General features: G+C 46.7%; 1 protein-coding gene across 1 annotated transcript in view; it reads right to left on the bottom strand.

Moving 5' to 3' along the window:
- ZFHX3 (zinc finger homeobox 3) overlaps positions 1–11,995 on the bottom strand; it is a 285,359-nt gene extending 273,364 nt beyond the window's left edge. The window contains exon 1 of the mRNA XM_035118699.2: positions 11,922–11,995. The gene's annotated coding sequence lies outside the window, so the exon portion shown is untranslated. The remainder of the gene's footprint in view (positions 1–11,921) is intronic.
- Positions 11,996–25,949: the final 13,954 nt, after the last annotated feature.

Genomic DNA, 25,949 nt, shown 5'->3' with positions numbered 1-25,949 from the left:
TTACTGTGTCATGAAATAATGCATGTCTAAAAAGTGTATCACCAACATGAAAAGTTTGGAAAGTTCAGGGCTTAAGGAATAAACCCTACACAAATCTTGTATCCTCCTTCCAGCAACTCCTGCAGCCAAGCTGGTGCCAAATGTATTGCTCTGATTTTATTTGGACCACATCTGCAAGGCCAAGAGGAGGGTCTGTTCATCTGGGCGGCCCAGGACCTCCATATACACTGCCCAGTCTTGCTTCTTGGAGAGGTCACTTCAGTGCTGCAAGGGGCAAAGGTAAAGGTAAAGGTAAAGGGGCCCCTGACCATTAGGTCCAGTCGTGACCGACTCTGGGGTTGCGCGCTCATCTCGCATTATTGGCCGAGGGAGCCGGCGTATAGCTTCCAGGTCATGTGGCCAGCATGACAAAGCCGCTTCTGACAAACCAGAGCAGCATATGGAAACGCCGTTTACCTTCCCGCTGTAGCGGTTCCTATTTATCTACTTGCATTTTGACATGCTTTCGAACTGCTAGGTTGGCAGGAGCTGGGACCAAGCAACGGGAGCTCACCCCGTCACAGGGATTCGAACCGCCGATCTTCTGATCAGCAAGCCCTAGGCTCAGTGGTTTAACCACAGCGCCACCTGGGTCCCTAGGTGCAAGGGGCAGACCTTGGTAAAATGGTGGCCTGTGTGAGGCAAAAATTTGACACGTCCCATGGCCCTCACACTACTTTCCCAAAGCTGAGTAAGCAAGGTGCTGGACTTTGTGAGTGCTCTGGCAGGGTCCTAGAGCCCTGCTGTCTCCTTCCCAAAGCCGGGCGAGCAATAACTAGGCTTTGGGAAGGAGGCAGGAAAGTGTTCTCTTGGCTCAGCGCTCTGTGCGAGGAAACTGGTTGTGCTGCCCAAAATCCACCTCTGATTCTGCTAACGCAGAAAAAAACAACATTGGAGGCAGCAGTTGTGAGTTACTGGTCTCTGCAGCCAAGGCAGGCACTGTGATTTGGCTTCACCTTCAGAGGCACTCTCGGTTGTTTCTCGAGACAGATGGATGACAACCAAACTAATATCTGTTTCAGGGGTCTTTCTTAAGAGCTTGCCGTTAAGTTGACATACACAAGAGGAAGGGCTTCTCACTGGCTGTCCCCCAAATTTAGAACTTCTAACTGATATACATCTTGCTCCTTCACTACAGGCCTTTTGGCAGGCCTGAAATACCATTCTCTTCACTGCTGCATTTACCTAAGACCCAAAGTAGTTGTGTATTTCAGAACAGCAAGCTCAGAATAATTTGTACCCTTCTCTAACGTGACCACTATATCTCCACCCATGTCTCCTTCTTTATATGTATCTCATTTTGTAAAGTGTGGCTGTAAAAATTGGCTTTAAAATATTTTAAATAAATAAAATACTGCAACCTGGTGCCCAGTTCAACATGATACTGATCTGACAGGCAGCATGAAACCCTGCCTGCGGGCATTTGTAAAGCTAGAAGAGGAAGGGATCTATTATTAATGGCAGAAAGTGAGGTGAAATCAGGGCAGGGAAATAACATGAGCCATGATTAGTGCACATTATTGAAGAGGCCCAGGAGTTGTTACCTTTTGGATGCACAGAAGCCACAGGGAAAGTGTCAGGCTGCAAGATCCACCACAACTCTTTCCTATTTGCTGATTAATAACACTCATTAATTAGAAGAGCACATAATGGGATTACTAATTGCAACTGATGGAAATTCCATCTTTGCTAGAAACATTCTGGATTTGGTGGATCATATAATCTCATTGTCTTTGATTTTATCTGTAGCAAAAGAAGAATGCAGAGAAGGGAAGTCAGAGGCGGGGAGTCGAGTAAAACCCCAAGGATAAACGTGATGGATGGCAAAGTCTCTTTGAACTTATGTATACAAACCAGCCCAGCTACTATCCTCAACATCCTCCTGAAGGTCAGAAAGCCATAAAAATTACCAGAGTCTGAGCAATCATGAGAGGCATCAAGTGCAGGACAAACTCTTATTGCAATGCTTCAGGAGGAAAGAGAAAAAAAAATCCTCATCCTGAGCACACAGCCCCAATTGTAAAGCAGGCTGGGAAGAAAGTGCACAAAAGGCTCATGCTGGCCTTGTAAAAATCTGTTTATTTATGTATATTATATAGGCTGAGCAAGTGATTACCAGCGTGACATTATGAGACACTTGGGGACTCAAGATAACCTGAGTACTAGGAGCCAGCTCTGACTTTGGGTGGCACACAGATAGGTGTCAGCAACATCAGGAAGATCACATCCCAAAATCTAAAAAAGTCAAAGCTAAGTGGCTTCTGCTTAAGTCTCCAGCACATTCCAATACCAGATCCAACTAGATTCAGTCACCACCACCACTTAGGTGGGACTTTTAAGACAAAAAGGTAGACAGTTACCCTCTGCAACCACTCATCAACCTCTCCCAGTGGCACAATGGGTCAGTGCATCTGACTGTTAAGCAGAAGTTTGGTGGTTCAAGCCCACCCAGGGGCAGCTGTAAGCAGGATTCCTGCATTGCAGTGGGTTGGACTAGATGACCCTTGGGATCCATTAACAACTCAACAATTATATGATTCTAACTCTCAGGTGATATCAAAGCCTATGGGTGTGGATGGGTGTGTCATTTTTCACAATGCACGAGAGGCAGTGACTCACACAACTGGATAATACAAATATAGACATGGTAAAAAAAATCAACAGGGCATCAAGTTAGGTCAATTTTAAGTGCAAAATAAAATAAGGGAACACAAACATGAGCAATTGTTTCCTTTGCTAATATTATTTTATTAAATTTATATACCGCCCTTTACCCACAGGTCTCAGGGTAATTCACAAGTTTAAATCACAATATAAAACCACAAAATACATAATCAATATATAAACAAAAACAACCCAATAACAGCTGTTTCCTTAACTGTGTAACTAGAGGCATCCACTGCTTCTTTTGTTCCAAGGCACACAGAATCATAGAATTGTAGAGTTTGAATCATCTATTGTAGTCCAACTCACTGTACAGGTGGCCCATACAGGATCAAACCCACGACCTTGGCATAATCAGCACTATGCTCTAACCGGCTGCCCCCTTGAGATCTCACAACTCACAATGCCAGAGGTTAACAAGCCTCTATGCATGGTTCCTGATGTGGAAGGCAAAACTGGAGCAGCCCATAGCCAGTTTTTGCGCCACCACTGCTACCACCCCCTCCCCTCCACACATGCATGTCACAGTAAGTACCATTGTAGCTCCCAGACATCCTAGAACTCTGTGAACATGCCAGGAGTATCTGAGAAAAACCTTCGTGTCCTGGGTGATGGCAATGACATGTCCTTAAGCAGACCTTCAAATCCCCTGAGCCAGATAAATGAAGGCGCTCTTTTATTAATGGAAGGGGAATGAGACAACAGTGCCAGGATAGCCTAAACCCTTCAAGAGTTCTACTGAGGACTGGGGCTTTTCTTCCCATTCTCTCTGTCTGTCTGTCTCTCCACTCTAATCCTTTCTATTGGCTCGCCCAGTAACCTTACAGAAACTTCTCCTCTCAAGTGCTGCCTATTGAGCTCTGCTCTCAAATTGCCCCCAGAGCCCACTGGATATTCCTTCAGATGTCTAACAAGCGTCGAACACAACTGAGGTTTAGAGAGACACAGAAATCAATACTGCGGCTTCCACCAGTCACGCTGAGGGATTAGTCGTCCCAAGGAAAAGCACAGACAGTTGAATAAGAGAATCATGACTCCGAATAACCTAAGAGGTTTATGAAGCTCGAAGGTAGCCTCTGGCCTCCTTGATAACCTCCAGTTGGCCCAGAAAAAAGGAGGCTGTGAAAACATTCACTTAGCTTCCTCCCCTTCTCTGTCAATGAGGGCAAGCTCTAGAGCTCTGGGGTCAACAACAGTGCACTAAGGCACCACCACAGAATGTCCAGGACATAGTGACCATTTGCCGCACTGTTTGCGAGGAAGCACATAGCTCCCCTGCCCCTCTCCAACTTGCTAACATTTAAGATGTCTGCTGGCAACTTCAGCTTGTGGTGCCAGCTTCAGGTCATTCTTCCATGACACAGTGTGTGTGTAGAATGAAGGTGACAAGATGCCTGGGTCAGGCACTTCAGCCACACCTGTCCCACTTTGCAAGGAGAAATGCTGGCAAGCTTTTGGCATTCAGTTGAGAGACCTGCTGATGCAAAAGATGACCACCACCTCTATTGCAACATGACTTCTGCCTGTTGAGGGCTTCAGAACACAGGCTGTTGCCAGCCTTCATGGCTGCTTACACCTCACTGGAGGATGGGGAGGAGGTAATGAGACACACCCATAGCTGCCAAGTTATCCCTTTTTTAAAGGGATTTTCCCTTATGCTGAATAGGCTTCCTCGCGAGAAAAGGGAAAACTTGGCAGCTATGGACACACCTGAATCAGAAGCAAGCCAGGCCAGTGGTGGTGGTGGTGGGGGGGTCCTCTGTGCCAAGATGCTGCAGTTTTCAATTAGTTATGTGATGCATAACTGGTGTCAAGTCGGGTGTACAGCTACCCAAGATGGGCAAGAAATTAAATGCAATTCCCATTTAAAGGTGAACTTACCTAATTCACACTTTCCTAAGCAATATGTGAATAGAATCATAGCTAGGCTTTGAAATTCACACTACTCTGAATTTTGCCATGCAGTTCTCCAGCCAAGGAATGTGTACCAAAATGCATATACTATGCTAAAGTATGCATAAAAATGCATGCGGTAGTGAAAATAACGTACAAAATCCATTATACTATATTAGGGGAAAGTGTATACTAGGGGAAGTGAATACAAAGATGTATATGTGAGGAGAAATTTGCACTAAACTGCTGATGAATTTTGTGAGGACTTAAAAAAAATAACCATCTAATGTGAAGAACAGAATTTAAGATTGGAAAACTGGAAAACTGAGATAAGCCAACACTGACAGATTCACCCATTATTAACGGTCACCTTTATCAACTTGGTACCCTCCAAATGACTACAACTCCCTATGGTGGCTGGAGTTGTAGTCAAACAACTTCTGCAGGGCATCTGATTGGTGAAGGCTGGTGAAGTGGGTCATGTTGGACTTAGACGATGGAGACTCAGGTTCAGTTTGCCACTCAGCCTAACCTTTATAGGTTTGTAGTGAGGATAGTGGGGGCAGGTTGAGGACAAACTGTGTGCCACTCTAAGCTCCTAGGAGTGGGGACAACCCAACTGGAAAATCACTTTCTTAGATATATTCTCAATGTTGTTGCTTTTGGATTTTGTTTTGTTTACATTCATTGGCATAGTTGTTGTTGTTGTTTGTTGTTTAGTCGTTTAGTCGTGTCCGACTCTTCATGACCCCACGGACCATAGCACGCCAGGCACTCCTGTCTTGCACTGCCTCCCGCAGTTTTGTCAAACTCATGTTCGTAGCTTCAAGAACACTGTCCAACCATCTTGTCCTCTGTCGTCCCCTTCTCCTAGTGCCCTCAATCTTTCCCAACATCAGGGTCTTTTCCAAGGATTCTTCTCTTCTCATGAGGTGGCCAAAGTATTGGAGCCTCAGCTTCACGATCTGTCCTTCCAGGGAGCACTCAGGGCTGATTTCCTTAAGAATGGATAGGTTTGATCTTCTAGCAGTCCATGGGACTCTCAAGAGTCTCCTCCAGCACCATAATTCAAAAGCATCAATTCTTCGGCGATCAGCCTTCTTTATGGTCCAGCTCTCACTTCCATACATCACTACTGGGAAAACCATAGCTTTAACTATACGGACCTTTGTCGGCAAGGTGATGTCTCTGCTTTTTAAGATGCTGTCTAGGTTTGTCATTGCTTTTCTCCCAAGAAGCAGGCGTCTTTTAATTTCGTGACTGCTGTCACCATCTGCAGTGATCAAGGAGCCCAAGAAAGTAAAATCTCTCACTGCCTCCATTTCTTCCCCTTCTATTTGCCAGGAGGTGATGGGACCAGTGGCCATGATCTTGGTTTTTTTGATGTTGAGCTTCAGACCATATTTTGCGCTCTCCTCTTTCACCCTCATTAAAAGGTTCTTTAATTCCTCCTCGCTTTCTGCCATCAAGGTTGTGTCATCTGCATATCTGAGGTTGTTGATATTTCTTCTGGCAATCTTAATTCCGGCTTGGGATTCATCTAGTCCAGCCTTTCGCATGATGAATTCTGCATATAAGTTAAATAAGCAGGGAGACAATATACAACCTTGTCGTACTCCTTTCCCAATTTTGAACCAATCAGTTGTTCCATATCCAGTTCTAACTGTAGCTTCTTGTCCCACATAGAGATTTCTCAGGAGACAGATGAGGTGATCAGGCACTCCCATTTCTTTAAGAACTTGCCATAGTTTGCTGTGGTCGACACAGTCAATGCTTTTGCATAGTCAATGAAGCAGAAGTAGACGTTTTTCTGGAACACTCTAGCTTTCTCCATAATCCAGCGCATGTTTGCTATTTGGTCTCTGGTTCCTCTGCCCTTTCGAAATCCAGCTTGCACTTCTGGGAGTTCTCGGTCCACATACTGCCTAAGCCTGCCTTGTAGAATTTTAAGCATAACCTTGCTAGCGTGTGAAATGAGCGCAATTGTGCGGTAGTTGGAGCATTCTTTGGCACTGCCCTTCTTTGGAATTGGGATGTAGACTGATCTTCTCCAATCCTCTGGCCATTGCTGAGTTTTCCAAACTTGCTGGCATATTGGGTGTAGCACCTTAACAGCATCATCTTTTAAAATTTTAAATAGTTCAGCTGGAATATCATCACTTCCACTGGCCTTGTTATTATCAGTGCTTTCTAAGGCCCATTTGACTTCACTCTCCAAGATGTCTGGCTCAAGGTCAGCAACCACACTACCTGGGGTGTACGAGACCTCCATATATTTCTGGTATAATTCCTCTGTGTATTCTTGCCACCTCTTCTTGATGTCTTCTGCTTCTGTTAGGTCCTTACCACTTTTGTCCTTGATTATGGTAATCTTTGTACGAAATGTTCCTTTCATATCTCCAATTTTCTTGAACAGATCTCTGGTTTTCCCCATTCTATTGTTTTCCTCTATTTCTTTGCATTGCTCATTTAAGAAGACCCTCTTGTCTCTCCTTGCTGTTTTTTGGAAATCTGCATTCAGTTTCCTGTATCTTTCCCTATCTCCCTTGCATTTTGCTTGCCTCCTCTCCTCCGCTATTTGTAAGGCCTCGTTGGATAGCCATTTTGCTTTCTTGCATTTCCTTTTCCTTGGGATGGTTTTCATTGCTGCCTCCTGTATAATGTTACGAGCCTCCATCCATAGTTCTTCAGGCACTCTGTCCATCAAATCTAAATCCTTAAACCTGTTCCTCACTTCCACTGTGTATTCATAAGGGATTTGATTCAGATTGTATCTTACTGGCCCAGTGGTTTTTCCTACTTTGTTCAGTTTAAGCTGGAATTTTGCTATAAGAAGCTGATGATCTGAGTTACAGTCAGCTCCAGGTCTTGTTTTTGCTGACTGTATAGAGCTTCTCCATCTTTGGCTGCAGAGAATATAATCAAGCTGATTTCGATGCTGCCCATTTGGTGATATCCATGTGTAGAGTCGTCTCTTGTGTTGTTGGAAGAGAGTGTTTGTGATGACCAGCTTGTTCTCTTGACAGAACTCTATTAGCCTTTGCCCTGCTTCATTTTGAACTCCAAGGCCAAACTTGCCAGTTGTTCCTTTTATCTCTTGATTCCCTACTTTAGCATTCCAATCCCCTGTAATGACAGCTTTTGCCACTCTTTTGTTGACTATGAGGGCCACTCCATTTCTTCTACAGGATTCTTGCCCACAGTAGTAGATATGATAGTCACCTGAACTGAATTCGCCCATTCCCTTCCATTTTAGTTCACTGATGCCCAGGATGTCGATATTTATTCTTGTCATCTCATTTTTGACCACATCCAGCTTACCTCCACTCATGGTTCTTACATTCCAGGTTCCTATGCAATATTTTTCTTTACAGCATCGGACTTTCCTTTCGCTTCCAGGCATATCCGCAACTGAGCGTCCTTTCGGCTTTGGCCCAGCCGCTTCATCAGCTCTGAATCTACTTGTACTTGTCCTCCGCTCTTCCTCAGTAGCATGTTGGACGCCTTCCGACCTGAGGGGCTCATCTTCCAGCGTCATAACTTTTATATGCCTGTTGTCTTTGTCCATGGAGTTTTCTTGGCAGGGATACTGGAGTGGCTTGCCAGTTCCTTCTCCAGGTGGATCACGTTTAGTCAAAACTCTCCACTATGACCTGTCCATCTTGGGTGGCCCTGCATGGCATAGCTCATAGCTTCTCTGAGTTATTCAAGCCCCTTCGCCACGACAAGGCATTGATCCATTGGCATAGTAATAGACTACAAAGAAAGAACTATTCAGCAAATGAAAGAGGGTTGCAAGGGCAATGAGGCATATTGGTCAAGCTTTTAAGACCGCTGTACTTTAGCAAACCATCTGATAAATTTAAGAAGACAAGTGTTCCTCAGCACATGCCAACCCAGTGTCACATGCTTCAAAACTAAGCCCTTTGTGTCCAGTCCATTGTTCCAGCAAGCAAGAAGGAGTCTCTGTGGTGGACAGTTGGGCCCTGGGTGATGCCTTAGACCCACACCACCTCCCAAGAAAGACTCTGGGAGGGTGCTAACATTTTTGAACTGATTTCCAATAGTTTGAAAGTGGACTTTGGGGTGTGTAGCAGGGACAACAGACAGAGCATGTGGGCAATTTTGCACCTTTGCCTTGCCACATATCAGTAAATCAGGTCCTAAGAGGAAGAAGAGGCTGTTTGCAGACCTCTCCTGTTTGCAGACCACCTCCTCCTCCTCCTCCTCCTCCATCATCCCCACCTGCTGCTCCTCCCTATCATAGGCAGCAATTTTATGGTTAGCATTACTAGCTGAAACCCTCCTTTGAACCAATCAAGACAGAGACTGGCTCTCTGAGAGCAGCTGCAGCACTGCCTGACCCCCTCCGCCAGCAGCCACCATAAATCTGCCTCACCTGATGGGAGATGGGCTTTTTAGGATGTCTCCGGGTGCTTTGAGGTAGCACTTCTATGAACTCCATGCCACAATAAATAACACTACCTGCAATATGTCTTTGGGAACGTGTCAGCAGCCGCTGTCCTGCCATGAATTTTTATTCTTTTGCCGCCTGGAAGATAGATTCCAGATACAGCATTTTCCCGCACTTAGTGTCAGATCTCTTTACCCCTTTGCCCCAGCAGAATGACAGGGACCACAAATAAAATAAAATAATAAAAAGCAGCATGGGAGAAATAGCTGGAGAGCAGAGGAAGAGCACGGCGCAGCCTTCTCCTGCGGCTTCATGGATGACAACAGTGCCCAAAAGGCAGCTACCATAGCTCCAGCAGAGAGGGAGGCATTTGGGCCCCTAAAGGGTGGAGCTGGTCTCCAGAGGCTATAAGCAGAGGACAAGGCATTGACCCAAAGGCCTTGCAGGTGTTACAGAAAGTCAGAGAAACAAGGGCTCAAAGGTCCCTTCCAGCTCTGCAATTATTGCCCTCCGCAAAATGACCTTGTTTGGCAATCAGACATTAGACAAAAGCTGAGGCAGATAAGGACTACATGGAGTCCATCTCATGATACATGCTTGAAAAAGTCTTGCTCATTCTGTTGAACTAACCTTTGTCTCATTGACACTGAACAGTCACCATGGAAGGAACAGGAGGTAGCTGGCCCAGATGGAAGGAAAGTTGCAGCCCCCAGCTCCTAAGTGATTAGAATAGCCTCCATGGGCGTACCCAGGATCAAAACTAGGGGGGGGGCAAGGGGAGGGGCCAAGGCACGGAAGGGGAGGGGCCACAAAGTGGGCGGGAACGGCGCTCCGCCGGGCTGTGCCCCTCCCTAGCAGCAGGGCTGGTAGGCGGAGGCGGAGCCCAGCCCAGCGTTCCCGCTCGCCGCGCCGCGCTCTCTGGTTCCCCGCCACGCTTGGCCTTGCCAGAGGGCGCGACGGGGAGCTGGAGGGAGGGCGCAGCGCGGCGGGCGGGAACGGCGAACTCGCGCTCCGCCGGGCTGTGCCCCTCCCTAGCAGCAGGGCTGGTAGGCGGAGGCGGAGCCCAGCCCAGCGCGAGTTCGGCGTTCCCGCCCGCCGCGCCGCGCTCCCTGGTTCCCCGCCGCGCTTGGCCTTGCCTGAGGGCGCGCCGGGGAGCTGGAGGGAGGGTGCGGCGCGGTGCGGCGGGAATGGCGAACTCGCGCTCCGCCGGGCTGTGCTCCGCCTCTGCCCACCAGCCCTGCTTCTAGAGTAGGGCAGCTGCCCTAACTTGCCGCATGGTGGGTACGCCCTTGATAGCCTCCACTGCTGAACCTCCATCCTGGGAGAAACTTCTCATGTCAGGCACAGAAGCGCTTCCAGAAAAGAAGCAGCAAATCCACTTTAATTAGCTGCCAAGTTCACTGGCAGAACAGGAGTCATAGCCTCAGCCAACTGGCTGGCCATGACTTCTTCACACCTCTTGCCTTTGTCCCACTACAGAACCCTGAAGTTGGGGGCAGCCTGTGAATGCATAGCAGGAACCCTGTGACCTGCCTAGTCCAAGCTGACTTATTCCCTGCCCCGCCCTTCATCATGGGGGGGGGGGGTGCAGTAGCTGCAACTCCAGAGCCTCAGTGGGGACCTGGCCTGCCTCCATCCCCACCACAAATGGTCCCTCCACCACCACCCCCGAGCCGCAGAGTGAAAGTGGAGGTGATTTACAAGGTCGTTGACAAATGCCTGTATTGATCGGGTATTAAAGTGTCTTGTGATTAATACAGCCTTCGAAGTAATTAGTGCAGAAAATCTCTTATATCTCAACATGTTTAAATAATGTATCTGTGAACACCCAGGCCTCCTGTCAATCAGGCTGCTCAGGCCAAACTCCATATCACCTGATAACTCATTTGGAAACTGGGCTTCCTGCCTGCGGAGTAGCTTTCAAAAACAGTGGCTCTCGCCTAATTGCCCACAGTGACCTATATTTAGAGTGGTGGACTTCATTAGGGAGCAAGAGGGTGAGGGTGGAGAAGGCAAAGCTCTCGTGCCCAGTATGCTGAACAATAGCAGCTGACCCCAGGAGGAGATCCAAAGGCATTGATGAGAGGCTGTGTGGGAACCCTGGGAGGCTGCATGTAAATGGCCCTGCCTGCCCCCAGCCGACCCTGTCGGAATGGCAGCCCCATTCTGTTCCTCCCTAGGTTTGTTTCCGGCCATGCAAAACTGGCCACTTTTAGCCCAGCAGGGGAGGGTACAGCCTGCCTGCTAGGGCTGCCTCCCATCTTTGTTAAACTTCTGATCTTGGCAGTGCAATTTCCTTAATTACCAAGTGAACCACATGCTGGTGTGGAAGGCCTGCTTGGAATGCCCAGTGCATTAAGCCGAGGGAGAATTCATTATCCCTTAACACCAGCTGGAATGAATTGTGTGCCTGACACCTCGCCCAGCAGCTCAAGGCAGTGCAGAGCAGCTCTGCTGAATGAGAGAAGAACGGCTTTGGACATCTCATTCATTCTGCTTTACAATTACTCTGAACTACAGCAGCTTTCCAAAGCCAGGCACAACCCACACACTGCCACTGGCGTCTGCTATAAACGGTGGCCTCAGGGCTGGCTCAAGAGTTCAGAGACCCTCGGCAGAGTGATCACCGCGGTTCACCCACACACCCCTCCCATGCTGTGAGCTGAACTGGAGGCAGTGGAGAACAACAAAGAAAGGGGCGCAAAATATTCCTTGGGACTGACCAATGCCCTAGGGCATTGTGGGATTTTTAAAATGGCAGCTACCTCATGTGGGGGCTTTAACAGGGTATTGGTGTCAGGCACCTGGGGGTTTTGGGTATTGAGTGCCTGCCCCACATGAGCCATACACCCTATATACGCAAACAAACAGTAAGTATTGCAGAGTTAGCTTTATTCTCAAGGGATTTTACCATAGCTGCCAAGTTATCCCCTTTTTAAAGGGATTTTCCATTATGCTGAATAGGCTTCCTCGCGAGAAAAGGGAAAACTTGGCAGCTATGGATTTTACTCACAAATCACTTTGCCAGTCAGGAGCAGGAGTTCGGAGGTCTTACCCTTTCCCCATAACACTTAGTGCATGCTAACACAGGTACACACTCAAGGGGGTATACCAAAATGTAAGAAAAACAACAGCTATGCAAGCAAACAGTGGCCAGGCCACTGATCTGGCTAGCTCAGCCTCTTGTTTTCAGCAGAGCCCATGTTTACACTACAGGAAAGTTCACGTGGAGGAGAACATGATAGAGAAATCTGTTCTCTGTTGTTGGCCTCACAGCCTCTGGCAGTAAGACTCTAAGTACGGTAGCCTGACTCTGTATAAATAGACAGCTCTTCATAAATGTATCTAATCCTTTCTTCTTTTTCTTTTAACCATTTTAATGGTCAGGAGTTCCACAGAGCAACTGGGAACATGGTGTCAGGAAGCCTTTTGCCCTTGAGAGAAGCTGGGTTTGACTTCTCCCTGGTTTTCAAGAGAACAGATAAAGTGTGGGAATGTTCAGGAATGTGGATGAGGAGATATTGTTTAATATATCCTATCCCCGCTTGCGCTAGCAAGCACAAAACTTTAGCAGAGTAAAACATTCCCCTTTTGCAAAATACACAGCAGAAGAACGTTTGCGCAGGCTTGATTTAAGCCACTAAAATAAAGTGTATTTTCCTGGTATTTCCCCTTTTTCCCTCTTAAAAGGAAAGACACAACACAATGCTCTTAAAAGTATAAAAGATGTTTACTTACAAGCATCTCGAGGTACAGCACACTCAAGAGGTAGACTTGCTTAGTTAAAAGGTAATATATACATTGTGAAGTTCACTTATAAGAAGTGAGACTCCATCTCATCTCTCTCTCTAGGCTGGAGGCCTTGAGGGAGAGACTCACTAAGATGTGTGTAGTCCAAGAGGTCTGGTCCAAGAGAGGGAAAATGGCTGTTTCCTTCAGGATTTATCTGCCACTTCCTCAACTCATTTGCATGTGAAGGAAGAGGAAACTACGCTTAGTCATATCCTCCTCCTCAGTCCTCCAAGTGGACTATCTAGGGATTGTTGTGACTTGACTGCACTTAACCCTTTGCATCCCACAAACCCCTTCTCAGGCAATTCACAACATACACAAAAACATACATAAATAACTTTAATCAACCACCCAAGAGTCCCAGCTTGCCACGAAGATCCTGGAACTTCTCTCTTGGCAGGGGCTTTGTTAGGACATCTGCAGTCATCTGGTCAGTGTTGCAGTAACACATTTCAACAAGTCCATCCTCGATCACCTGGCGTATGTAGTGGTACCTGACCCCAATGTGTTTGGTGCGTGCAAGGAACTTTTCACTTTGTGTCAGCTTCATACTGCTCTGATTGTCCTCCATCAAGCTGACAGGTCCCGTTCTTGGCACGCCAAAGTCCTTCAGGAGCTGATCCAGCCAGGGGATCTCTCTGCAAGCTTCCGAAGCCGCAATGTACTCAGATTCTGTGGACGATAAAGCTACACATTTCTGTTTATAGCTGCCCCATGCAATAGCTCCGTCCCCATACATAAAAACATAGCCACTTGTGGATTTATAATCCTTATTGTCCCCAGCCCAATCCGCATCAGTGTACCCAAGCAGTTTAGGGTCTCTGACAGCTGGCAGTTTTAATTTACAGTCCATGGTTCCCTTTAGATAACGAACAACCCTCTTAACTCCAGCCCAATCATGCTCAGTGGGACAACTTACTTTCCTACTTAGGATCCCCACTGCACTTGCCAGGTCAGGTCTGCATGTGGTAACCAAATACAAAAGTTTGCCAATCGCTGACCTGTATTGCGTGTTGTTTGGCAGCAACTTCGAACCTTGTTGATTCTTCAAGAAGTCTGTGGCCATCGGTGTCGCAACTGGGTGTGCGTCCTGCATCTGCATGCTTTCAATCAGTTCAGTTATCTTTTGCCTTTGGCTGAGTAAGAACGATCCATCCTCTTCTCTCTCAACTTGAATTCCCAAGTAGTATTTCACTTTTCCAAGTTCCTTGACCTCTACTTCCCTGTTGAGGTGTTTGACTATGTCTTTATAGTCTTTCTCATTTGACGTAGAAATTAAAAGGTCGTCAACAAAGGCTAAAATGTACGAAAACTGTCCATTCCTTTGTTTGGTGTACAAGCACTTATCAGCAGTCCCTTGCTTGTACCCAAGCTGCACCAGCATCTCATGGAGTTTCTGGTTCCAAGCCCTCGCTGCTTGCTTCAAACCATAAAGTCCTTTCTGCAGCTTGCACACTAGATGTGCCTCATTTGGTTTAATGAAACCTTTGGGCTGCTTCATATAAATCTGCTCAGAAATTTCGCCGTGAAGAAAGGCTGTCGCAATGTCAATATGGTAAACTGACATTTGCTTAGATGCTGCAATACTTAAAAGTAGTCTGACACTGCTGTATCGAACTGTCGGTGCAAACACTTGATCGTAATCCTCTCCATACTTCTGGGAAAAACCTTGTGCCACAAGCCTAGCTTTGTAGCGTTGCACCTCCCCTTCTGAACCCTTTTTAACCTTGAACACCCATTTACTTCCAATTGCTTCCTTACCAGGAGGTAGTTCTGTGAGTGTCCAGGTCCTGTTCCGATGAAGTGCATCTATCTCCTCCTGAGCAGCTTTCCTCCAGAGACTGGCTTCATCTGGTGGCATCCTCTCTATCTCTTCCCATTTGGAAGGTTCCTGTGGAGACGCCGACCTTGTAAGGTAGGACAGCCGTAATGGTGGAACACCTCTGTTGGTTCTGGATGAGCGTCTGACCTCTGGTCTTTCGACCGCATCAGCTTCCTCATCCTCCTCCAGCAGTGGCATATCCCCATACAGCTGCTCGTCATCATCTTCGTCTCTGGTGCTGCCAGGGGCCTGGACCTCCACGTCTTCTCGGGTGTCACCTATAGGGGGTGCTACGACACTAGAAGTTGGATTAGTACTTTGTATTGGTTCAAAAGGAAAAATCACAAATTCCTCATCCTGTGGCTCCTTGGAACAATCAATGGCAGTGTCCTTTGTATCAACTTTGCCTTGCTCATCGAAGTAAATTACATGCTGCGAACTTGTCTTGCCAGTTTGCGGATCCAAGACTCTATATCCTTTTCCTCCAGAAGCGTACCCAACTAGGATCCCTGCCTTCGCTCTGGAATCAAGTTTGTGTCTGTGCTCCTTGGGCACATGATAGTAGCACAAACTTCCAAATACACGTATATGTGACAAATTTGGGGCTTTTCCATGCCAAAGTTCAAATGGTGTGCGCTCTGCGCCTTTTGTGGGCAGTCTGTTCTGAAGATAGACTGAGCAACGAGCCGCTTCACCCCACAGCCTGTGTGACAAGTTAGCTTCCTTTAGCATGCAAATGAGTTGAGGAAGTGGCAGATAAATCCTGAAGGAAACAGCCATTTTCCCTCTCTTGGACCAGACCTCTTGGACTACACACATCTTAGTGAGTCTCTCCCTCAAGGCCTCCAGCCTAGAGAGAGAGATGAGATGGAGTCTCACTTCTTATAAGTGAACTTCACAATGTATATATTACCTTTTAACTAAGCAAGTCTACCTCTTGAGTGTGCTGTACCTCGAGATGCTTGTAAGTAAACATCTTTTATACTTTTAAGAGCATTGTGTTGTGTCTTTCCTTTTAAGAGGGAAAAAGGGGAAATACCAGGAAAATACACTTTATTTTAGTGGCTTAAATCAAGCCTGCGCAAACGTTCTTCTGCTGTGTATTTTGCAAAAGGGGAATGTTTTACTCTGCTAAAGTTTTGTGCTTGCTAGCGCAAGCGGGGATAGGATATATTAAACAATATCTCCTCATCCACATTCCTGAACATTCCCACATAAAGGCCACGGGCCAGACAGAGTTCTCCAGAAAAAAAAACATTGGCTGCCTCTTTGTCACATTTGCCTGTTCAGAGATACCAATGGTCCATGTGGTTTTGCCCTGAAGCAGAAAGGAGGACCAGCCCTCCAGTTAGTCATCTTTGTTTCTTTCAGAAGCCCCAATCGTTTCTCAACTTTCGGGTTTGTTTGTGGTGGGCATTTTCCCATCTATTGACTTAATACCCTCCACTCAGGTATTCATCATTTGGTTCTCTGAGAAAATCATATTTAATCAACACAGGAGAGAAACTAGCATAATTATAGATGCTGGGATGCCATTACACTCGGAAGAAATTAAGCCTTGTCTTAAGCCATCCAGCAGCGCCTCTGATGAAAACAAGAAGATTTCATTACCCGTGGGGTTACAGAGAGGTTACTGGCCAGAGAGGACCAAATGCACCTTGCGGCAAGCATTTTCTGACCCCAATGAGCCAGGAAAGAGATGGGGTGGGGGTGGGGGCAGAGGGACAGCATCAAAAACTAATCAGATTGCAGCCAGTAAATGAATCTTTTGTTGTTCTGAGAATGTGATGAATGATAGTGTAATAAAGAAAGGTTAATACACAGAGCTGTAACAACTGTAAATAACCAGACCCTTCCAAATCCCAGCCTCAGGTGCTCGCAGAGGAAACTCTAATTCCCAACCATTTATAAGAGGAATAAAATAGAAATACTTTGTGGTTCCTGGGGGCAACAGCAACAGAATTCGGGGAAGGAGGGGCTTGTCCAATGCAACCCAGACAGACACGCCCGACTGTCTCCCACGTGGCCCAAGCAGGCATGGCAGACAAAGACATGCTTGTACACCAGTGTGCAAGGGTGCATGCCTGTCTCTCCCAGCCTGGCATCAGGATTTCATCCCCACTGATACAACTCCTTGAGTGCTCAGGAACCTGATTCAGCTACACAATTGGCTGTGGAAAAGGCAACACTAAAGGAGTCAAATGAGACGGGATGCAACACTGGGTCCACTACTGTTAACTGCACGACTAAGAGTCCTGCAGAGAGGATGTCCTAGCATTGTCTTCTATTGGTAACTCAGGTGGGTGTGGAGCATCTCACAAACTGTATGTTTCTCTGCTGCCAGTTCCTGCCCTGGAGGGATGCATTGTTTGGGGATGAGGCTCAGGTCTGCATTACCTAGTTACAGGTAGGTAGCCGTGTTGGTCTGAGTCGAAGCAAAAAATAAATAAAAAAAATAAAATTTTAAAAATTAAAAATAAAAAAATAAAAAGGTGCTACTGAAGGAATTTTTTTAGTCTGCATTACCTGTTTGCTCTGAACATAGCACAGTATAAACACCCATGGAATAGGAATAAGTCCAGTGTTTCTCCACTGGAATGGCTTGATGTGAGAGTTTTTTGAGAGAGCAGATGAGCTACTGAAAGATGTTCACAGGAGTTCTAAGAGGTCACGGGGAGAGTTCTCTGGCTCCAACCTGGTCCTGAGTCTGGGACAGCACTTCAAGGGCTCTTTGCCTGAGAAGGCCTTATTGCCCCTCCCTCCCCTTACATTTATAATTTTGCTTGTGCTAAAAATACTTATGAGGTTTGTCTAAGTAACTGAGAGGAAGGAGAGGTCCTTCCAGACCATCCTGCTGCTGACGATTAAGAAACCTCAAAGTAATTTTTGAAAATGTCAGCGTCTCATTTAGCAAAAGGATAAATAATGAATGACGCGTAATCACTGTCCTGTGCTGGCAGTACAACTTCGCAGTGTCATTAGTAAACTAACGGTATAATATCTTCATGTCACAGTTTAATTATATCTTGTAATTAGTTTCAGCAATGGATTGCACAGAGTCAGGCCCCCTGAGCTAAACAAAAGGGTAATGGAACTTTCAGAGCCCCTGCAGAAATCAATTAGGAAAGTGGCTGAGGAAGGGAATGGGTCCTTTGCTGGGAGGTTGTGCCTGAAGCAGAATAAATTGCTGCAGGCAAAGGCCAAGGCACAACACGCACCTCTCCAAAGCACTGGCCAGAAGTGGCACTGAGCTTCTGACAGTCCCCGCCTGCAGGACCTGCCAGTATGTGATCCACAACCACTAAGAGGGGAGCACAATGAGAGCCTGCAGTTGGAGCAGGTCAAAGGAGGCCAATCTAATCCAGCATCCTGTTCTCACAGTAGCCAAACAGATGGCCCAGTTAGAAGCTTGCAAGCAGGGCATGAATGCAACAGCAACACCCTCCTGACTTGTGATTCCCAGCAGCTAGTATTCAGATGGCATGCTGCTTTTGATTTATCCTGAGCACCAGCTGAACATATGCCATTGCTGCTATATGCCAAACTGGCCTCTGCAAACCACAAACAAATGCACCTGAAGGAGAATATGATTCCATACAGGGCAGCAAGCACACAGCCATCTGACAATGGTCAGAGAGCAGGTACATGCAGCCATTGATGGAATCATCATGCACAGGGACTGCATGAATGATCCCAGAGACTTCCAAAAACTCTAGATTTTTCCTGGCCTTTGGGTTTCAGCACTTCTTTAGGAAGATGCCCCTTTTGCCAAGGGTCTTTTCAGTTGGTAAGCAAATAGAGCAGATGTTACTATCTAGCTAAAGTAGTACAACCCCAGTTCTCATGCTAGTTGTGTCATGCAACCCATTTAACCACCCAGTGGTGGTGCCAACTTTATGGAATAGGCTCCCCAGAGAGACCCACCAAATCCAAACATTGTATGCCTTTAGGTGCCAGGTAAAAAGTCAGCTCTGTGGGAAGGCATCTGGAATCATCTGGACTTGTTCAGATCATTTTTGCTAGTTTGCTATTGACATTTGTTTTGCTACTGCTATTTCCGGATAATTTTGTTCACCACTTTCTCCTGTTGCTAAGTACTTTGTGGCTTTGCTGTCTTCTATTTTTGTCTTGCTTAATTTATATTTTTGATGTTTGGTTGATTTTGTAATTTATATGTTAGCTACTTTGAGTTTATTTATAAAGATAAATGAGAAGATATATTTCAGTAAAATAAATATCCTGTCCCCAAATGGCGGGGGATTGCCTGTGTGTTCTTTGAGAAACTTGTTTGAGTCTGCAGATTGTTGTCCGTTGGTTTGTTTCAAAAAATTTAAAGCCTCATCAGCATTCTTTATGACTGGAGTGGAAATGCAAGGAGAACCCAGCCTTTAAAGCAGCAGATGGAAAAAAATAATGGAAACTTTTTTTAAAAAAAGTTCTCAAAACGGCACAGGCATGGAGGAAGTGAAGATTATGTGGCTAGTCGCCTGTGACGACTAGCCAATAGTTGCAGCGCACATGGTGATGACTGTGCAAGCTGCAGGGGAACATGCACATCCTCCCAGGGGTAAAATAGTATGTGAGGAGCACCATGAATCAGGATGAAAAATGCCATTTCCCAGCAATAGCTGAGCTGCCTTCTCCCCACCAATGAGTGTCTTGTCAGCTGCACCTTTACAGGGTGGTGGAAAAGCCCCTTGCTCCTGCCAAGCAAGAATCAGCCTGGCTGCCTCGGGTCTGCTGAGGCATGCTGGGATTCGAGTTCAAAGGCCTCCTTGAGTCTTCCTTGAAAGCGAGTCTAGTGGCCAATTGGCCTCTCTGTTTATACAGCAACTTACAGGTTAAATGAAAAGCTACTTGGAAAGCAGGCCTGGATCCTCCTATTGTAAGCCCTTCAGCAAATTTAACAAAAGGGGAGGGGGAGGAAGGAGGGAGCCCAGGCTGGAAAAGTGGGGGAAGGGAAGAGTCCACTCCTCAGGCTGGTGTGTGGCAATCTGGCTGGTTGCTATGGAGACGTGATGACTTGTTCACATGGCAACATACCTTAGACCTGCTATTAGCATGATGAGAATGTCGTAGGTTGCGCTCCGGAGAACACCCTCAGTGCCGGTGCATACAGGAGCGAGGCCAGATAGAGGAGGAGCCTGGGAAGGGGAGTAGAGGAGGAAATGCTGATCCTCTTGCTTTCTCTGGGGCTTCCCAGGCTGCAGATACTTTCCACACCACCACCAATGTCACTGTATGCTAACCTGGCACCAGGTTTTGTGATAAGCATCCCTGGGCAGACTTCTGTCTGGGACTTCCGTTTGATTCCTGTTCCTAAGGTTTCAGCAAAACAGGAAATTCATTTGCTGAGGAAGGAGGGTGCTTTTATAGCCGTTTCTGACAGTTCTGAAGGACCAAAGCACCCAAGAAGAGGCACACATTGCTGCCGTGTCTCTGGAATTTTAAGAATCCAGAAATTGCCACCTACTTGATGGCAGCGAGAAAGCCCTTGCCTGCCACTGACGTGTTGGACATGGAGGGGAGAATGACTATCTCCTAATCACATTGCACAAACAGTTGTTTACGAGGTGAGAGAGGACCTAGGAAGGCGAAGGACCCTCTTTGCCATTGCCTTGCCTTTTCAACAAACATGCAAATCCAGCAGAGAGGCCAATGTGCCTTCAGCCTACAAAAGTGGTCCTGTGCCTGATGATTGTAGGTGTGTGAAAACATCCATGGTGGTAAGCTGCTGAGAATCAGTCAAGTCCCCACCCCCAGGCCTTTCTGGCTTGGCATTCTTGTGCCAGAACAGCATCTCTCTTGCACAGAAATAATGAGGAACAGGAGGAAGCAAGGAACAGAGAATTTCCAGGTGCTGCAACAGGTGCCTAAGCAATCCCACCTCCCTCCCTCCTCCTGGCCTTCTTCGCCCTTATTTTCAAGTTTTACTCCATCATGGAGTTGCTGCTTTGCACCTTGTGTGCTTAGCCATTTAATTAAAGCAAATCCATGTCCACATGCCTTGACCAGTAGAGCCAGATCCTCATTGTCATGCCAGCTGCTCCAGGAGGGACAGAGCCCCGCGCATACTAATTGGGGGAAGGCAGTGATTCATCAGCCTCTGATATGGCTCCAGCATCTACAAGCACTTATGACATGTAATTGGTGGTGCATAAGCAAGCCGGGCCACATTAAAAACCCTACAGATAGTCAGAGATAAAAATTAATGACTTTTGCTTTGTGTAATCCTGCACGCATTGGTGGGGAAAGGGGGGAAAGGCGGGAGAATCTGGGATTAATGGGCAAATCTAAGCAGACACAAAGGAACAAAGGCTTCCCTCGCCCTTGTTTACATATTGAACAATAAGAAAACCCACAAGTGACAAGTTATGGGAAAGGCAAGTGCGAATTTTCGGCACGAGTGAGTTGGAAGACTACACGCAGTTCATTATGGATGCAGCATTTCCATACTCATTATCCCGAGCCCTTCTGGGACCAATGGCAGCTCTTTTTATTGTTATGCCTTTCCTGCTAGAAGGGCGGTTGCGGCCAGTGGAGGGGGCTGTGTGATGCTGCCGGTGGCTGACTTTCAGCAAGGGAGGGGTAGGGGCTCAGGGTTACAGGAGGCCTCAGGCTGTAGTAGGGAAGGGATTCAGGGAAGAGTGACAAAGGCTGGGGAGGCAGGAGGTACTTGGGAGGCCTACATGTCAGTTTGGAGGCTCCTCCAGGACCACTTTCATATTTTTGCAAAAGCCTTCCTGACATGACTTTGTTCTCTGTATGGACCACCCTATTCAGCTAAACTCTGCCTCCCAATGCAACTCACTCAAGGGGGAAGGGCTGTGACTCAGTGGCAGAGCATGCAGAAGGTGGTGCAGTCCCTAATGGCAGGGCTGAGAAAGACTCCTTCCTGAAACCCTGGAGAGCCAATGTGTTGAGTGCTCTATACCATCTACATGTATGATTGTACAGCTATCCACTCTAGCAACAAAATCATCAAGTTTGCTGTAACTAAATAATATGATCCCGGGGAGTTGTGATGGGTGTGTGTGTGTGTGGCTGTAATTGCGTTTTTAATTTGTTTTTTTATGGGATGGCATTCAATTTCGTTGTACTATGTACAATGACAATAAAGTATTCTATTCTATTCTATTCTAGACAATACTGAGCTAGAGGCACCACTATTCTGGCTTGTTATAAGGCAGATTCCTGTGTTCTGGTGAACTGTTGGAGGTTTTCCTGGAAGAACCAGGAAGGACATCTCCTTAACCTCTGTTCCCACCATCCCTGGGTATCCCTGAGCATACTTCGTCCTTGGAGAGAGATTCAGGGGTTGACTTGTTAAAATGCTGTTAGTAGCAGTTGTTAATATTTATTTTATGAATTAGTAGTAGTAGTAGTACCCTGCCCATCTGACTGGGACGCCTCAGCCACTCTTGGTGGCTTATTTATTAAATTTATAACACTGCCCTCCCACCCAAAGGGCTTTCTTTAGGTATCAGTTCTCATTATCTGTGTCTCCAATAGTTCAATCTCTGGCTGGGGGTAAGATGGCTGGGTACAAAGGCATGTAAAGGCAGGCCCAAAAATGTCACCATGTTGCTTCCCTTGCTTTCTTCCCTGCCACCCAACCCACAACTGCCTATTCGGATATAAAAAAGGGGTGAAATGTCTTCAGGTTGCCGAGTAAATAAATAACAGACAGAGAAATACCTTCCACAATGTGTGAACCTTGGGGTGAGGAGTATCACAAGGACACCAGTCTGCCCCTGTTTCCATCTGGGAAATGCCTAATTCCACCACCGTCATTATAATTTTCAATATATTTATTTATGGGATTTACAACATGCCCCTCATCACAAATGATCCTGGGGCGAGTCACAACAATATAAGGTACCATTAAAAACATCAACAAATTTATTCATCATCTTGTTTCCAATATATTCAAACTGTCCAAAGGCCTGGAGGAAAAAGAACTGTCCTCACCTGGCACCAGATGAATCTCAAGGTGAGGGGAGAGGAGAAGGTGCATGTTCCACTACCTGTTTGCCATTGCATGCCTCACCTTTTCACATAAATTTAGGGCTGCTTACAAACTTGGATGCTGGTGGCGCTGTGGTCTAAACCACTAAGCCTAGGGCTTGCCGATCGGAAGGTCGGCGGTTTGAATCCCCGCGACGGGGTGAGCTCCTGTTGTTCAGTCTCAGCTCCGGCCCACCTAGCAGTTCGAAAGCATGTCAAAGTGCAAGTGGATAAATAGGTACCACTTCAGCGGGAAGGTAAACAGCATTTCCGTGCGCTACTCTGGTTTGCCAGAAGCGGCTTAGTCATGTTGGCAACATGACCCAGTAGCTGTCTGCAGACAAACGCCGGTTCCCTTGACCTATAGAGTGAAATAAGCACACAAACCCAGAGTCATCCGCAACTGGACCTAACGGTCAGGGGTACCTTTACCTTTACCTTTACAAACTTGAAATGCAAGAGAAACATCATAAGAGAAATAAGAATACAACCACAACACGACATAAAATAATATAGAACTGCACCATTTAGCTTTCACCCACTCTAGCTTGGGCAACCAGAGCAAGGCCAGAGTGAGGCAAGGGGTAGAAGAAGCCACAATCTCCAATCCCCACCAGGAAGCAGCTCAACTTATTGTTCCTCACGCAGTTTGGCAGGTGTCAGTTGCCGTGCTGGGCATGCATACACCACTCACCCCCTTTTCTCTACACACACAGCTTCCATGCCTTCAGCAAACAGGGGTGAAGCTGAAGAGCACTTCAGGAAAATGCTGCTTTACCTGCAATTGATTACTACTCATGCATTAGACACTTAGGTGTGGGCTTCCCTGTCTGGCAAGCGCAGAAATCAAGGGTAAAGAAAGGAGGAGCCTTCATATAATAGGAGGACAAGCTTTGTTGCTTGGGACTGTTCTTGGAAGAAGAGCAGGAACTTGTCCCTGGAGCTGAGAAGCAAACAATGCTTTCCATCATCCCGTTTCCCATGAAAGGCTCCAGGGCAGAGCAACATCCCAGGCAGACCCCCAGACAGTCCAGGCTCCTAAGAGGTGCCACAGTCCTGCCTGGAGGACAGAGGCTTCCTGAGTCTCCAAAGGCACCTCTGGCACACACAACTGCAAGACAATCAAACAGAGAGAAGAATGGCCTCTTGGAGCAGGGCAGGCAGCGAGTACTGCTCAGGTGAATGGAAGCCCTCAACCCTCCTCCAACATGCAGGCAAGGCTTACTCCAACTGCCTAGTACAAATAGCCTTGAGGCTTTTATGGCTTCCCTGATCCTTCACAAGCTCGGAGGCTGGGAAGGCAGGTGCTGGGACTCTGGAAAAAGAAATTCATTGATATTGGCAGGCAGCTGAGCAGAAAGTCAGAGCTATCAGTTGTGTTTAAGCACGATTGCCACCCCACCATATTTGCTCTGTGAGACTCTCCTTTCTCTGGGCCTGTGGCTTCTGTGAATTTCATCTGTTTTGCAGGGATGTCGGCTCAGGGCTGGTGCTAAGAGAAGGAGCCGGTGGCTGCAACCACTGGAAGCTTACAGAGTTCATTGACAACCGGGGCTCTTCCGTGCATCTCGCTAAAAGAGGATTAATTATGCTTTGCAGATTAAGAGTCCTTTGTATTCCACAAGGTTCTCGACCGCACTGTCTGTGTTCAACAACCAAAAGTGACTCAGAGGCACTTCCTTTCATGAGCCATCCAAGGCCATCCCTCTTGTTGCAGAGGACCTATGTAGGCTTGAAAACTAATCAGAAATGGTCCCTATCACTTTTCAGCCCTGCCACACCTGTGCCCTCTGAGCCTTTTCCCTAACTACACACACACCCCTTCCGCTTCTGGATAGAGACCAGACCAACCATTCTAAGGTTGTGTACACACCATTCATTTAAAGCACACCCCTGCCCCCTCTGCAATCCTGGGAACTATCACAGAGCTACAGTTCCCAGCACCCTTAACAAACTATAGTTCCCATTATTACTTGGGGGTGGGGGAAGAAATATGCATTAAGTGTATGGTGTGTTTGCAGCCTCTGCTTCCCACCTGTAACCTACGAGGCATGATTAGTCTGTTTTACAGGTGAAACTTGCAAAAGGCCTTGCTTAGGGGTGGTGGGGGTATCCTGCCTCTCCAAAATACATCCACACAAGAAGGACTGCTTGCATGGAATCCAGCTCATCCTTTCCAGCCATGTTACTACTGTTCATGTTCCTTTTCTAATGAAGGGCATTGCAATGTTCCTTTTCTAATGAAGGGCATTGCAATGGGAAGGACTTTGCAATGGAATCTGGCTTGCTCAGTTGTCAAGGCACAATTACTACCGGTAGTTGTGAAGGGGACATCCTTGGCCACATGACCTGGAAAGCTATCTATGGACAAATGCCGGTTCCCTCGGCCTGAAAGCAGAGATGAGCGCCATACCCCATAGTCGCCTTTGATGGGACTTAACCATCCAGGGGTCCTTTACCTTCTTTTTACATGCATATGCAATATAACATAAGAATATGGTATGGCTTCCTCTTCATAGTCTTCCACTATGTTATCACACCCATGCACAAACCTGCTGTCTGATTGGCGCAAGGGCGCAGTTTTCAATGCATGTACCTATATGGGTAGTGCCAGGAGACTAATGCACATTTGTAAGTACCAGAAATCAGAGGGTGGAACATATTCCATATACCGTACTGTAAATTAAGTGTGTGTGTGTGTGTGTGTGTGTGTGTGCACGCGCGCTCTGAAGCTCTCCTTTACTCTTATCTTCTACAGGCCAGTTTTTCAGACCTCCACACAACCCTTGAGTCACAGTAGATTGCACTGTGTAGATAGCATTCTTCAGAGTGGGGTGAGAGTGTGCAGGAACCACCTGCCCCAATGCTAGATCCAAAAGGAGAATCCATAAAAAGAACCCTGCTGTATTAAGCAATCTTCTCCAGAACCTTTTCCAGTTCTGCAATATTCTTTTTGAGGTGAGGCAATCAGAAATGTACCCAGTCACACGCCATACATTTGTATAACACTATTGTGATATTGACAGTTTTATTTTCAATCCCTTTCTTAATGATCACTAATGGGAATTCACTTTTTTTTACAGCTGCCACAAACTGAGGGTCCCTCCAGACAGGTGTTTTATTGTGGGTGTCTTCTGCAACATGTCCTTGACACAATAATAGTACATTCATTAGTGGCGGGTGCATTCAAAAGCTACGGGATTTCAGCCAGACATTACAGGATATGCACTCATTGGAAATGAAACAGTATGACCACCCCAAAACCTTTGCAGGTGCAAATAGCATTGAAAGTGGGATCATACACAACTGCCCTAATAG

Source organism: Zootoca vivipara, chromosome 6 (assembly GCF_963506605.1).
Source record: "Zootoca vivipara chromosome 6, rZooViv1.1, whole genome shotgun sequence".
Taxonomy (NCBI): Eukaryota; Metazoa; Chordata; class Lepidosauria; order Squamata; family Lacertidae; genus Zootoca; species Zootoca vivipara.
This window is presented reverse-complemented; position numbering and strand designations above follow the sequence as displayed.